We start from the raw sequence: 14597 nt of genomic DNA on the forward strand, positions 1-14597 counted from the left end.
TCAAGAAGTACCCCGACCTCCCTGTCTGCACTCGAAAGGAACACCGAGGGTCCCACCACAATTCAAGAGGAGGATCTGTTTCCCTGACTAGTCGGGGAGGGAAGCCCGGCATTCCCGTCTCAACTCAAGAGGAGGTTGTTTTCACTGGACACTCGAGAGGAACTCCAGGGATCGTGGCACCATTTAAAAAGACCCCCGATGTCCCAGTGCACTCCAGACACACCTGACTCGGCTTCACTGACTCGATAGTCATCCCGAGTACTGACCCAAAACACAATGGCAGGTTCAGGCCTCAACTCCAGATGAGGAACTCGGCCCTGGCAGCGATTGCAGAGAAATCCCGATGGCCCCCTCGCGACTCGCGTGGAGACTGGACCTCCCTGAGGCCCCACGAGGGGGTTCCTGAGGTTCCCATCGTAACTTGAAGGGAACCCTGCCGCAACTCGAGAAAAACAAGGAGATTCTCCCCTCAACGTGAGCTGAGGCCCTTTTCCACTGCGGCGTCTAGAGAAAACCCACCTTCCCTCCTGAGCCCAGAAATAGTCCTTGACACCCTTGAGGCAACTCAAAAAGTTCCCTGACATCCCCGTCTGCCCTCAAGAGGAACACCGAGGGTCCTGGCACAACTCAAGAAGAGCCCCGATTCTCTCTCCTCATCCCGAGAGGAGGGTACTTTTCCATGCTTTGTCGGGGAGGGAATCCCCGTGTTCCCATCACACCTCAAGAGGAAGCGGTCTCCACTGGACAATTGAGAGGAACTCCAGGGGTCGTGCCACCATTTCGAAAGATCCCCGATGTACCAGTGCACTCCCGAGACACCTGACTGCCCTGCACTGACACGACGTTCACACCGAGAACCGAGTCAAAAAACAATGGCAGGTGTGACAGCCCTGTGATGCTTCAAGAAAAAGCCACCGATCCCTATGGTCAACCTGACAAGAAGCCTGACACTGCTTTTCAGGCTCAAGTGGAGAGTGGACTTGCATGGCTCCACACGAGATGAGGCCCTGACTGCCCTGTGGACGCCCCAGAGGAACTCTGAGATCCATGTCAGCCCTTGAGAGGAAACCTGAGGTTCCGGTCTCAACTCAAGATGCCGACCTCGGCCCCGGCAGCACCTGCAGAGGAATCCCGAGGGGCCCCTCGGGAGACGCGTGGAGACTGGACCCCCCTTAGGCCCCACAACCGAGTCCCTGAGGTCCCCGTCGTAATTCGAGAGGAACCACGCCGCAACTCGAGCAGAACCAGGAGATTCTCCCCTCAATGCAAGCTGATGCCCTTTTCCTCTCGGGTGTCTCAAGAGAAATCCCACCTTCCCTCCTGAGCCCAGAAAGGGTCCTTGACACCCTTGAGGCATCTCAAGAAGTTCTCTGCTGCCCCGTCTGCACTCTAGAGGAACACTGAGGGTCCTGCCACAACTCTAGAAGATCCCCGGATCTCCCTCCTCATACCGAGAGGAGGGTCAGTTTCCCTGCTTCGTCGTGCAGGGAATCCCAGCATTCCCGTCGCACCTCAAGAGGATTCAGTCTCCACCTGACCCTGGAGTGGAACTTCAGGGGTCGTGCCACCATTTCAAAAGAACCCCGATGTCCCAATACACTCCAGAGACACCTGACTCCCCTGCACTGACTCGACGGTCATGCAGAGGACGGACTCAAAACATGTCAAGTGTGACAGCCCTGTGGCACCTCGAGAGAAAGCCACCGATATCTATGGTCAACCCGACAGGAAGCCTGACACTGCTTTTCCGGCTCAAGAGGAGAGTGGACTTGCATGGCTCCACAGGAGACAGGGGCCCTGGATATCCTGTGGTCGCACCCGAGAAACCCCGAGATCCATGTCGGCCCTGGAGAGGAACTCTGAGTTTCCGGCCTTAACTCCAGATGAGGACATCGGTCCCTGCAACGACTGTAGAAAAACCCCGAGGGGCACCTGGCAACTAGAGTGGAGACTGGACCGACCTGAGGCCCCACAAGCAGGTCCCTGAGTTTCCCGTCGTAACTCGAGAGGAACCCACCGCAACTCGCGAAGAACCAGGATATACTCCCCTCAACGCAAGCTGAAGCCCTTTTCCACTGTGGCGTCTAGAGAAAACCCACCTTCCCTCCTGAGCCCCGAAAGTTTCCTTGAACACCCTTGAGGGAACTCAAGAAGTTCCCCGAAATCCACGTCTTCCCTCGAGAGGAACACCGAGGGTCCCGCCACATATCAAGAGTAGCCCCTGTTCTCCATCCTCATCCCGAGAGGTGGGTCCGTTTCCCTGCTTCGTCTGGGAGGGAATCCCGGTGTTCCAGTCACACCTCAAGAGGAGGCGGTCTCCTCTTTACGATTGAGAGGAACTCCAGTGGTCGTGCCACCATTTTAAAAGAACCCTGATATCCCAGTGAACTCCAGACACAACTGACTCCCTTGTACTGACTCGACAGTCACCCCGAGGACCGACTCAAAACACGAAGGACGGTGTGACAGTCCTGTGTCTCCTCGAGAGAAAGACAACGTTCCCTATGGTCAACCCGACAGGAAGCGTGACACTGCTTTTCCGGCTCAAGAGGAGAGTGGACTTGCATGGCTCCACAGGAAACAGGGGCCTGGATATCCTGTGGTCGCACCCGAGAAACCCCGAGATCCATGTCGGCCCTGGAGAGGAAATCTGAGGTTCTGGCCTCAAGTCCAGATGAGGACCTCGGACCCGGCAGCGACTGCAGAGGAATCCCGAGGGGCCCTTAGACTCCCATAGACACTGGACCTCCCTGAAGCCCCACGAGCAGGTCCCTGAAGTCCCCATCGTAACTCGAGAGGAACCCCGTGGCAACTCGGGAAAAACCAGGAGATTGTCCCTTCAATGCAAGCTGAGGCCCTTTTCCACTGTGGCATCTAGAGAGAAGTCCCACCTTCCCTCCTGAGCCCCTAAAGGGTCATTGACACAGTTTAGGCAACTCAGAAGCTCCCCGAATTCGCCATCTGCACTCGAGAGGAACACTGAGGGTCCCGCCACAACTGAAGAATAGCACCGGTTCTCCCTTCTCATCCCGAGAGGTTGGTCCATTTCCTTGTTTCATCGGGGAGTGAGTCCCAGTGTTCCCGTCACATCTCAAGAGGAGGCGGTCTCCACTGGACGCTGAGAGGAACTTCAAGGTTCGTGCCACCATTTCAAAAGACTCCCGAAATCCCAGTACACTCCATAAACACCTGACTCCCTGCAATGACTCGACGGTCACTCGGGGAGCGACTCAAAACACAATGGCAGGTGTGATAGCCCTGTGGAACCTCGAGAGAGAGCCACCAATCCATATTGTCAACATGACAGGAAGCCTGGCAATGCTTTTCAGCCTCGAGAGGTGAGCGGACTTGCATGGCTCCACACTATATGAGACCTGACTGCCCTGTAGACGCCCCAGATGAAACCCGAGGTCCATGTCGGCCCTGGAGAGGAAACATGAGGTTCCAGCCTCAACTCCAGATGATGACCTCTAACCTGGCAGCGACTGCAGAGGAATCCCGAGGGGCCCCTCATGACTCCCATGGAGATTGAACCTTCCTGAGTCCCCATGAGCGGGTCCCTGATATCCTCATCGTAACTCGAGAAGAACCCTGCCACAACTCAACAACAAGGAGATTCTCCCCTAAACGCGAGTTGAGGCCCTTTTCTGCTGTAGCTGCTCGAGAGAAATCCCACCTTCCCTCCTGAGCCCCAAAAGGGACATTGACAATTTTGAGGCAACTCAAGTAATTCCCCGAAATCCCCGTCTGCACTCCAGATTAACAACGAGGGTCCCACCACAACTCAAGAACAGCCCCGCTTCTCCCTCCTCATCTTGAGAGGAGGGTCCGTTTCCCTCCTTCGGGAAACCCAGCGTTTCCGACACACCTCAAGAGGAGGCGGTCTCCAATTGATGCTCGAGAGGAACTCCAGGGGTCGTGCCACCATTTCAAAAGACTTCAGATGTCCCAGTGCACTCCAGACACACCTGACTCCCCTGCACTGACTCGACGGTCACCCCGAGGACCAACTCAAAACACAATGGCAGGTGTGACAGCCCTGTGGTGCCTCGAGAGATAGCCACCGATCCCTATGGTCAGCACGACTGGAAGCCTGACACTGCTTTTCCCACTCGAGAGGAGAGCAGATTGCATGGCTCCACACGAGACGAGGCCTAACTCCCCTGTGGACGATCCAGTGGAACCCCGAGATACATGTCAGGACTGGAGAGGAAGCCAGATACACCGGCCTCAAATCCACATGAGGACCTCGGACCCGGCAGCGATTGCAGAGGAAACCCGAGGGGAACCTCGGGACTCGCGTGGAGACTGGACCTCCCTGCGGCCCCACGAGCATGTCTGTCAAGTCCCCATCATAACTCGAAAGCTACCCCGCCACAACTCGAGAAAAACCAAGAGCTTCTCCCTTAAATACGAGATGAGATACTTTTCCGCTGAGGCGTCTCGAGAAAAATCCCACTTTTCCTCCCGAGCCCAGAAAGGGTCCTTGACACCCTTGAGGCAACTCAAGAAGTTCCCTGACATCCCCGTCTGCACTAGAGAGGAACACCAAGAGTCCCACCACCACTCAAGAAGAGCCTCGGTTTCCCTCCTCATCCTGAGAGGATGGTCTGTTTCCCTGTTTCATTGAGGAGGGAATTCCGGCATTCCCGTCTCACCTCAGAATGAAGCGGTCTCCACGTGACACTCAAGAATAACTCGTGCCACCATTTCAAAAGACCCCAATGTCCCAGTGCACTCCATACACACCTGACTCTCCTGAACTGACTAGTCGGTCACCCCGAGGACTGACTCAAACCACAATGGCAGGTGTGACAGCCCTGTGGCCTCTTGAGAGAAAGCCACCAATCCCTATGGTCAAACCGACAGTAATCTGACACTGCTTTTCCGGCTTGAGAGGAGAGTGAACTAGCATGGCTCCACACGAGACGAAACCCTGACTCCCCTGTGGAAGCCTCAGCGGAACCTCGAGATCCATGTCAGCCCTGGAGAGGTACCCTGAGGTTACGGGCTCAACTCCAGATGAGGACCTCAGCACCGGTAGCGACTGCAGAGGAATCCCGACAGGCTGCTCGCGACTCGCGTGGAGATTGGACCTCCCTGAGGCCCCACGAGCGGGTCCCTGAGTTCCACATCGTAATTTGAGAGGAACCCCGCCACAACTCGAGAAGAAGCAGATTCTCCCCTCAACGCGAGCTGAGGCCCTTTTCCTCTGGGGCATCTCGAGAGAAATCCCACCTTCCCCCCTGAGCCCTGAAATGGTCCTTGACACCCTTGAGGCAACTCAAGTAGTTCCCCGACATCCCCGTCTGCACTCGAGAGGAACACCGAGGTTCCTGTCACAACTCAAGAAGAGCACTGGTTCTCCCTCGTCATCATGAGAGGAGGGTCCGTTTCCATGCTTCGTCAGGGAGGGAATCCCGGCATTCCTGTCACACCTCAATAGGAGGCGGTCTCTACTTGATGCTCAAGAGGAACTCCAGGGGTCGTGCCAACATTTCAAAAGACCCCCGAAGTCCCAGTGCACTCCAGACACACCTGACTCGCTGCACTGATGACGGTCACCCGAGGACCAACTCAAAACACGATGGTAGGTGTGACAGCCCTATGGTGTCTCAAGAGAAAGCCACCGATCCCTAAAGACAACTCGACAGGAAGAAAGACACTGCTTTTCTGGCTCAAGAGGAGAGCGGACTTGCATGGCTCCACATGGGATGAGGACTGACTCCCCTGCGGACACCCCAGAGGAACCCCGAGTTCCATGTCGACCCTTTAGAGGAGTCCTGAGGTACCGGTATTAAATTCAGATGAGGACCTCGGCCCCGGCAGCGACTGCTCAGGAATCCTGAGGTGCACCTCTGTGACTGGTATAGAGATTGGACCTCCCTGAGGCTCTTTGAGCGATTCCCTGAGGTCCACATTGTAACTCGAGGGGAATCCCTCAGCAACTTGAGGAAAACTAGGAGAACTGCCCTCAACGCGAACTGAGGCCCTTTTCTGCTGGGGCATCGCGAGAGAAATCCCACCTTCCCTTCTGAGCCTGGAAAGGGTCCTTGACACCCTTGAGGGAACTCAAGAAGTTCACCGAAATCTCCATCTGCACTCGAGATGAATACCGAGGGTCCCCGCCACAACTCAAGAAGAGCCCTGGTTCTCCCTCCTCATTCCAAGAGGAGGGACCGTTTCCCTGCTTCGTCGGGAAGGGAATCCCGTCATTCCGGTCCCCTCCCCTCAAGATGAGGCGGTCTCCACTTGACGCTCGAGAGGAATTCCAGGGGTCATGCCACCATTTCAAAAGACCCCCGATATCCCAGTACATTCCAAGCACACCTGACTCCCCTGCACAGACCCAACGGTCACCCCAGGGACTGACTCCAAACACAATGGCAGGTGTGACAGCCCAGTGGCCCCTCGAGAGAAAGCCACCGATTCCTATGGTCAAACTGACAAGAAATCTGACACTGCTTTTCCGGATCGCGAGGAGAGTGGACTAGCATGGCTCCAGACGACACCAGGCCTGACTCCCCTGTGGAGGCCCCAGGGGAACCCCGAGATCCATGTCGGCCCTGGAGAGGAAACCTGAGGTTATGGGCTCAAGTCCAGATGAGGACCTCGGCACAGGCAGAGACTGCAGAGGAGTCCCGAGGAGCCCCTCTGTGACTGGCAGGGAGATTGGACCTCCTTGAGGCCCCACAAGTGGGTCCCTGAGGTCCCTGTCTTAACTCATGAGGAACCCCACCGCATCTCAAGAAAAACCAGGAGGTTCTCCCCTAAACGCAACCTGAGGCACTTTTCCACAGCGATGTCAAGATAGAAATCCCAGGGGAACTGTAAAGATGGCGGAGGAATAGGACGGGAAGACCACTTTCTCCCTCACAAATTCCTCAAAAGAACATTTCAACGCTGAGCAAACTCCACAAAACAACTTCTGTAGGCTGGCAGAGGACATCAGGCAACCAGAAAAGCAGACCATTGTCTTCAAAAACAGGTAGGAAAAAATATAAAAGACGAAAAAGGAGACAAAGGAGGTGGGGAGGGAGCTCCGTCCCGGGAAGGGAAGCCTGTCCCGGGAAGGGAATTTTAAGAAGAGAGGTTTCCAAACACCAGGAAACACTCTCCCTGCCGAGTCTGTGGTGAGCCTTGGAAACACAGAGGGCAACATAACAGGAAGGAAAAATAAATAAATAATTAAAACCAACAGATTACAAGCCCAACAGTAACTCCCCCAGCGGAAAAGCAGCACAGAAGCCTGCATCCGCCATTGGGAAGTGGGGGCAGGGCAGGGACGTGCGGGAGGCTCGGGCTGCAGTGCTTTGTAAGAATCGGGCAGGAACACCCCACGCGCAACCAGAACGATCTAACTTGGGCTAGCAAACCAGACTGTGGGATAGCTACCGCACGAAAAGCTCGAACATAAGACACTGCCAGGACGGAGCACAGAACAAAGGATGGAATGGAAAAAGCCGGCTGCAGACCATCCCCCGCCGGGGACAGGCAGCCAGAGCCGTAAGGACTGGAAAGGGGCAATTGCAGGCCCGGAGAGACTTTACTTACCTAACTGCAAGCAGGCTTCTTTGCTAAGACTTCTGGGGGTGCTGGACAGTCACAACCTGCCTCACAGGGGGCGCCAGTGGTCCACCCAGAAAGCTGAGCAGCAGTGGCAGAAAAGGTGACAAGCCCCGGCGATCGCGCTCGCCAAACTTCTGAGCTACTCGGACCTGGGAAGGGCACAAAGCACAGTCCCAGCCGAATCTGTGCCTCTGAGGGCTGCCTGAGCGCCGAACCTGAGCGTCTTGGACCGGGGAAGTGCACGCAGCCTAGGGCCGGCCCCAGACGGTTCCCGGCTGAGCATCGTAGAGCCGGAGCAGTTTGTGTGCCTCGAGAAGGGACAGGTCAAGCGGGGCTGAGACACTGTGTGCACATGACAGTGCTATTTGTTTGCAGCATCCCCCCTCCCCACAGCACGACTGAACTAGTGAGCCTAAAAAACCAGCAAACAGAAGAAATTAAACAGAGGGAACCACCTTGGAAGTGATCCCACACGGCCCACAACATCAGAGAAGGGCCAGATATATTTTTACTATTTTTAAAATCATTCCTATTTTTTTTGCTTTTTTTTTTTTGCTTTTTTTTTCTAACTTTTTTTTAAATTGTTAAGTCTATTTCTCCTCTAATTTTTATTTCTATAACCTACTATTACTATTTTTAAAAAAAAGACTTTTTTTTTTTTTAAGGCAAACACCATATGTAGTTTTTGGATGGTTGTTGGTGGTTTTTTGTTTGTTTTTTTTGTTGTTGTTGTTGTTTTAATAATTCTTGTTTTTTTTTTCTTTCTTCCTTTTTCCTTCTGCTTCTTTTCTTTAATATTGTATTTTTGAAAATCCAACCTCTACTCTAGGTTTTTAATCTTTGCTCTTAGGTTTTTGTTGTCAATTTTGTACATTTAAAAACCCAAACTTCACTACCCAAGTTTACCTGAGAGCGAGATTACTGGCTTGACCACTCTCTCCTCCTTTGGACTCTCCTTTTTCTCCACCAGGTGGCCTCTGTCTCTTTTCTCCCCCATCTCTTCTCTATCCAACTCTGTGAATCTCTGTGTGTTCCAGACGGTGGAGAACACCTAAGGAACTGCTTACTGGCAGGATTTGTCTCTCTCCTTCTCATTCCTCCCTCTTATCCTCCTGGTCACCTCTGTCTACTTCCTCCCTCTCCTCTTCCCCATATAACTCCGTAAATACCTCTGAGTGGTCCAGACTATAGAGTGCACATAAGGAAGTCATTACTGGCTAGCTTGCTCTCTCCTCTTTTGATCTCACCGCATCTCATTCCAGTTACCTCTAACTACCCCCTCCATCTTCTCTTCTCCTTGTAACTCAGTGAACCTCTCTGAGTGTCCCTCAATGTGGAGACACTTTTCATCTTTAACCTAGATGTTTTATCATCGGTGCTGTATAGATGGAGAAGTCTAGAGGCTACTGTAAAAATAAAACTGAAAACCAGAAGCAGGAGGCTTAAATCCAAAGCCTGAAAACATTAGAGAACTCTTGAATTCAGGGAACATTAAGCAATAGGAGCTCATCAAATGCCTTCATACCTACACCGAAACCAAGCTCCACCCAAGGGCCAACAAGTTCCAAAACAAGACATACCACTCAAATTCTCCAGCGACACAGGAACACTCCCCTGAGCTTCAATATACAGGCAGCTCAAAATTATTCCAAAACCTTTGATGTCTCATAACCCATTACTGGTCACTCCACTGCACTCCAGAGAGAAGAAACCCAGCTCCACCCACCAGAACCCCAACACAAGCCTCCCAAACCAGGAAACCTTGACAAGCCACTGATAGAACCCCACCCACAGTGAGGAAGCTCCATAATAAAGAGAACTCCACAAATTACCAGAATATAAAAAGGCCACCCCAAACGCAGCAATATAACCAAGATGAAGAGAGAGAGGAATACTCAGCAGGTAAAGGAACAGGAGAGTTGCCCACCAAACCAAACAAAAGAGAAAGAAGTAGGGAATCTACCTGAGAAGGAATTCCGAATATTGATAGTGAAAATGATCCAAAATCTTGAAATCAAAATGGAATCACAGATAAATAGCCTAGAGACAAGGATTGAGAAGATGCAAGAAAGGTTTAACAAGGACCTAGAAAAAATAAAAAAGAGTCAAAATATAATGAATAATGCAATAAATGAGATCTGAAACACTCTGGAGGCAACAAATAGTAGAATAACGGAGGCAGAAGATAGGATTAGTGAAATAGAAGATAGAATGGTAGAAATAAATGAATCAGAGAGGAAACAAGAAAAACGAATTAAAAGAAATGAGGACAATCTCAGAGACCTCCAGGACAATATGAAATGCTCCAACATTCGAATTATAGGATTCCCAGAAGAAGAAGACAGAAAGAAAGATCATGAGAAAATCCTTGAGGAGATAATAGTTGAAAACTTCCCTAAAATGGGGAAGGAAATAATAACCCAAGTCCAAGAAACACAGAGAGTTCCAAATAGGATAAACCCAAGGCAAAACACCCCAAGACACATATTAATCAAATTAACAAAGATCAAACACAAAGAACAAATATTAAAAGCAGCAAGGGAAAAACAACAAATAACACACAAGGGGATTCCCATAAGGATAACAGCTGATCTTTCAATAGAAACTCTTCAGGCCAGGAGGGAATGGCAAGACATACTTAAAGTGATGAAAGACAATAACCTACAGCCCAGATTACTGTACCCAGCAAGGATCTCATTCAAATACGAAGGAGAAATCAAAAGCTTTACAGACAAGCAAAAGCTGAGAGAATTCAGCACCACCAAACCAGCTCTCCAACAAATTCTAAAGGATATTCTCTAGACAGGAAACACGAAAAGGGTGTATAAACCCGAACCCAAAACAATCAGGTAAATGGTAACGGGATCATACTTATCAATAATTACCTTAAACATAAATGGGTTGAACGCCCCAACCAAAAGGCAAAGACTGGCCGAATGGATACAAAAACAAGACCCCTCTATATGCTGCTTACAAGAGACCCACCTCAAAACAAGGGACACATACAGACTAAAAGTGAAGGGCTTGAAAAAGATATACCACACAAATAGAGACCAAAAGAAAGCAGGAGTGGCAATACTCATATCTGATAAAATAGACTTTAAAACAAAGGCTGTGAAAAGAGACAAAGAAGGCCACTACATAATGATCAAAGGATCAATCCAAGAAGAAGATATAACAATTATAAATATATATGCACCCAATATAGGAGCACCGCAATATGTAAGACAAATGCTAACAAGTATGAAAGGGGAAATCAACAATAACACAATAATAGTGGAGACTTTAATACCCCACTCACACCTATGGACAGATCAACTAAACAGAAAATTAACAAAGAAACGCAAACTTTTAAATGATACATTAGACCAGTTAGACCTAATTGATATCTATAGGACATTTCACCCCAAAACAATGAATGTCACCTTTTTTTCAAGTGCTCATGGAACCTTCTCCAGGATAGATCACATCCTGGGCCATAAATCTAAACTTGATAAATTCAAAAAAATCGAAATCATTCCAAGCATCTTTTCTGACCATAATGCATTAAGATGAGATCTCAATTACAGGAGAAAAACTATTAAAAATTCAAACATATGGAGATTGAACAACACACTTCTGAATAACCAACAAATCACAGAAGAAATCAAAAAAGAAATCAAAATATGCATAGAAACGAATGAAAATGAAAACACAACAACCCAAAACCTGTGGGACACTATAAAAGCAGTGCTAAGAGGAAAGTTCATAGCAATACAGGCATACCTCAAGAAACAAGAAAAAAGTCAAATAAATAACCTAACTCTCCACCTAAAGCAACTAGAAAAGGAAGAAATGGAGAACCCCAGAGTTAGTAGAAGGAAAGAAATCTTAAAAATTAGGGCAGAAATAAATGCAAAAGAAATAAAAGAGACCATAGCAAAAATCAACAAAGCCAAAAGCTGGTTCTGTGAAAGGATAAATAAAATGGACAAACCATTAGCCAGACTCATCAAGAAGCAAAGAGAGAAAAATCAAATCACTAAAATTAGAAATGAAAATGGAGAGATCACAACAGACAACACAGAAATACAAAGGATCATAAGAGACTACTATCAGCAGTTGTATGCCAATAAAATGGACAACGTGGAAGAAATGGACAAATTCTTAGAAAAGTACAATTTTCCAAAACTGAACCAGGAAGAAATAGAAAATCTTAACAGACCCATCACAAGCACGGAAATTGAAACTCTAATCAGAAATCTTCCAGCAAAGAAAAGCCCAGGTCCAGACGGCTTCACAGCTGAATTCTACCAAAAATTTCGAGAAGAGCTAACACCTATCCTACTCAAACTCTTCCAGAAAATTGCAGAGGAAAGTAAACTTCCAAACTCATTCTATGAGGCCACCATCACCCTAATACCAAAACCTGACAAAGATGTCACAAAAAAAGAAAACTACAGGCCAATATCACTGATGAACATAGATGCAAAAATCCTCAACAAAATTCTAGCAATCAGAATCCAACAACACATTTAAAAGATCATACACCATGACCAAGTGGGTTTTATCCCAGGGATGCAAGGATTCTTCAATATCCGCAAATCAATCAATGTCATTCACCACATTAACAAATTGAAAAATAAAAGGCATATGATTATCTCAATAGATGCAGAGAAGGCTTTTGACAAAATTCAACATCCATTTATGATAAAAAGTCTCCAGAAAGCAGGAATAGAAGGGACATACCTCAACATAATAAAAGCTATATATGACAAACCCACAGCAAACATTATCCCCAACAGTGAAAAATTGAAAGCATTTCCCCTAAAGTCAGGAACAAGACAAGGGTGTCCACTTTCACCGCTACTATTAAACATAGTTTTGGAAGTTTTGGCCACAGCAATCAGAGCAGAAAAAGAAATAAAAGGAATCCAAATTGGAAAAGAAGAAGTAAAACTCTCACTGTTTGCAGATGACACGATCCTCTACATGGAAAACCCTAAAGACTCCACCAGAAAATTACTAGAGCTCATCAATGAATATAGTAAAGTTGCAGGATATAAAATCAACACACAGAAATCCCTTGCATTCCTATACACTAATAATGAGAAAGTAGAACAAGAAATTAAGGAAACAATTCCATTCACCATTGCAACGAAAAGAATAAAATACTTAGGAATATATCTACCTAAAGAAACTAAAGACCTATATATAGAAAACTATAAAACACTGATGAAAGAAATCAAAGAGAACACTAATAGATGGAGAAATATACCATGTTCATGGATCAGAAGAATCAATATAGTGAAAATGAGTATACTACCCAAAGCAATTTAAAAATTCAATGCAATCCCTATTAAGCTACCAGCCATATTTTTCACAGAACTAGAACAAATAATTTCAAGATTTGTATGGAAATACAAAAAACCTCGAATAGCCAAAGCAATCTTGAGAAAGAAGAATGGAACTGGAGGAATCAACTTGCCTGACTTCAGGCTCTACTACAAAGCCACAGTCATCAAAACAGTATGGTACTGGCACAAAGACAGACATATAGATCAATGGAACAAAATAGAAAGCCCAGAGATAAATCCACACACATATGGACACCTTATCTTTGACAAAGGAGGCAAGAATATACAATGGAGTAAAAACAATCTTTTTAACAAGTGGTGCTGGGAAAACTGGTCAACTACTTGTAAAAGAATGAAACTAGATCACTTTCTAACACCACACACAAAAATAAACTCAAAATGGATTAAAGATCTAAATGTAAGACCAGAAACTATAAAACTCCTAGAGGAGAACGTAGGCAAAACACTCTCCTACATAAATCACAGCAGGATCCTCTATGATCCACCTCCCAGAATACTGGAAATAAAAGCAAAAATAAACAAATGGGATCTAATTAAAATCAAAAGCTTCTGCACAACAAAGGGAAATATAAGCAAGGTGAAAAGACAGCCTTCTGAATGGGAGAAAATAATAGCAAATGAAGCAACTGACAAACAACTAATCTCAAAAATATACAAGCAACTTATGCAGCTCAACTCCAGAAAAATAAACGACCCAATCAAAAAATGGGCCAAAGAACTAAATAGACATTTCTCCAAAGAAGACATACGGATGGCTAACAAACACATGAAAAGATGCTCAACATCACTCATTATTAGAGAAATGCAAATCAAAGCCACAATGAGATACCACTTCACACCAGTCAGAATGGCTGCGATCTAAAAATCTGCTAGCAATAAATGCTGGAGAGGGTGTGGAGAAAAGGGAACCCTCCTACACTGTTGGTGGGAATGCAAACTAGTACAGCCACTATGGAGAACAGTGTGGAGATTCCTTAAAAAATTGCAAATAGAGCTGCCTTATGACCCAGCAATCCCACTGCTGGGCATACACACCGAGGAAACCAGAATTGAAAGAGACACATGTACCCCAATGTTCATCGCAGCACTGTTTATAATAGCCAGGACATGGAAACAACCTAGATGTCCATCAGCAGATGAATGGATAAGAAAGCTGTGGTACATATACACAATGGAGTATTACTCAGCCGTTAAAAAGAATTCATTTGAATCAGTTCTGATGAGATGGATGAAACTGGAGCCGATAATACAGAGTGAAGTAAGCCAGAAAGAAAAACACCAATACAGTATACTAACACATATATATGGAATTTAGAAAGATGGTAATGATGACCCTGTATGCAAGACAGGAAAAAAGACACAGATGTGTATAACAGACTTTTGGACTCAGAGGGAGAGGGAGAGGGTGGGATGATTTGGGAGAATGGCATTGTTACATGTATACTATCATGTAAGAATTGAATCGCCAGTCTATGTCTGACGCAGGATACAGCATGCTTGGGGCTGGTGCATGGGGATGACCCACAGAGATGTTATGGGGAGGGAGGTGGGAAGGGGGTTCATGTTTGGGAACGCATGTAAGAATAAAAGATTTTAAAATTAAAAAAATAAAAAACTAAAAAAAAAAAAAAAAAAAACATAGAAATCCCACCTTCCCTCCTGAGCCCCAAA

The sequence above is a fragment of the Budorcas taxicolor genome, chromosome 3 (assembly GCF_023091745.1).
Source record: "Budorcas taxicolor isolate Tak-1 chromosome 3, Takin1.1, whole genome shotgun sequence".
In the NCBI taxonomy this organism is placed as follows: Eukaryota; Metazoa; Chordata; class Mammalia; order Artiodactyla; family Bovidae; genus Budorcas; species Budorcas taxicolor.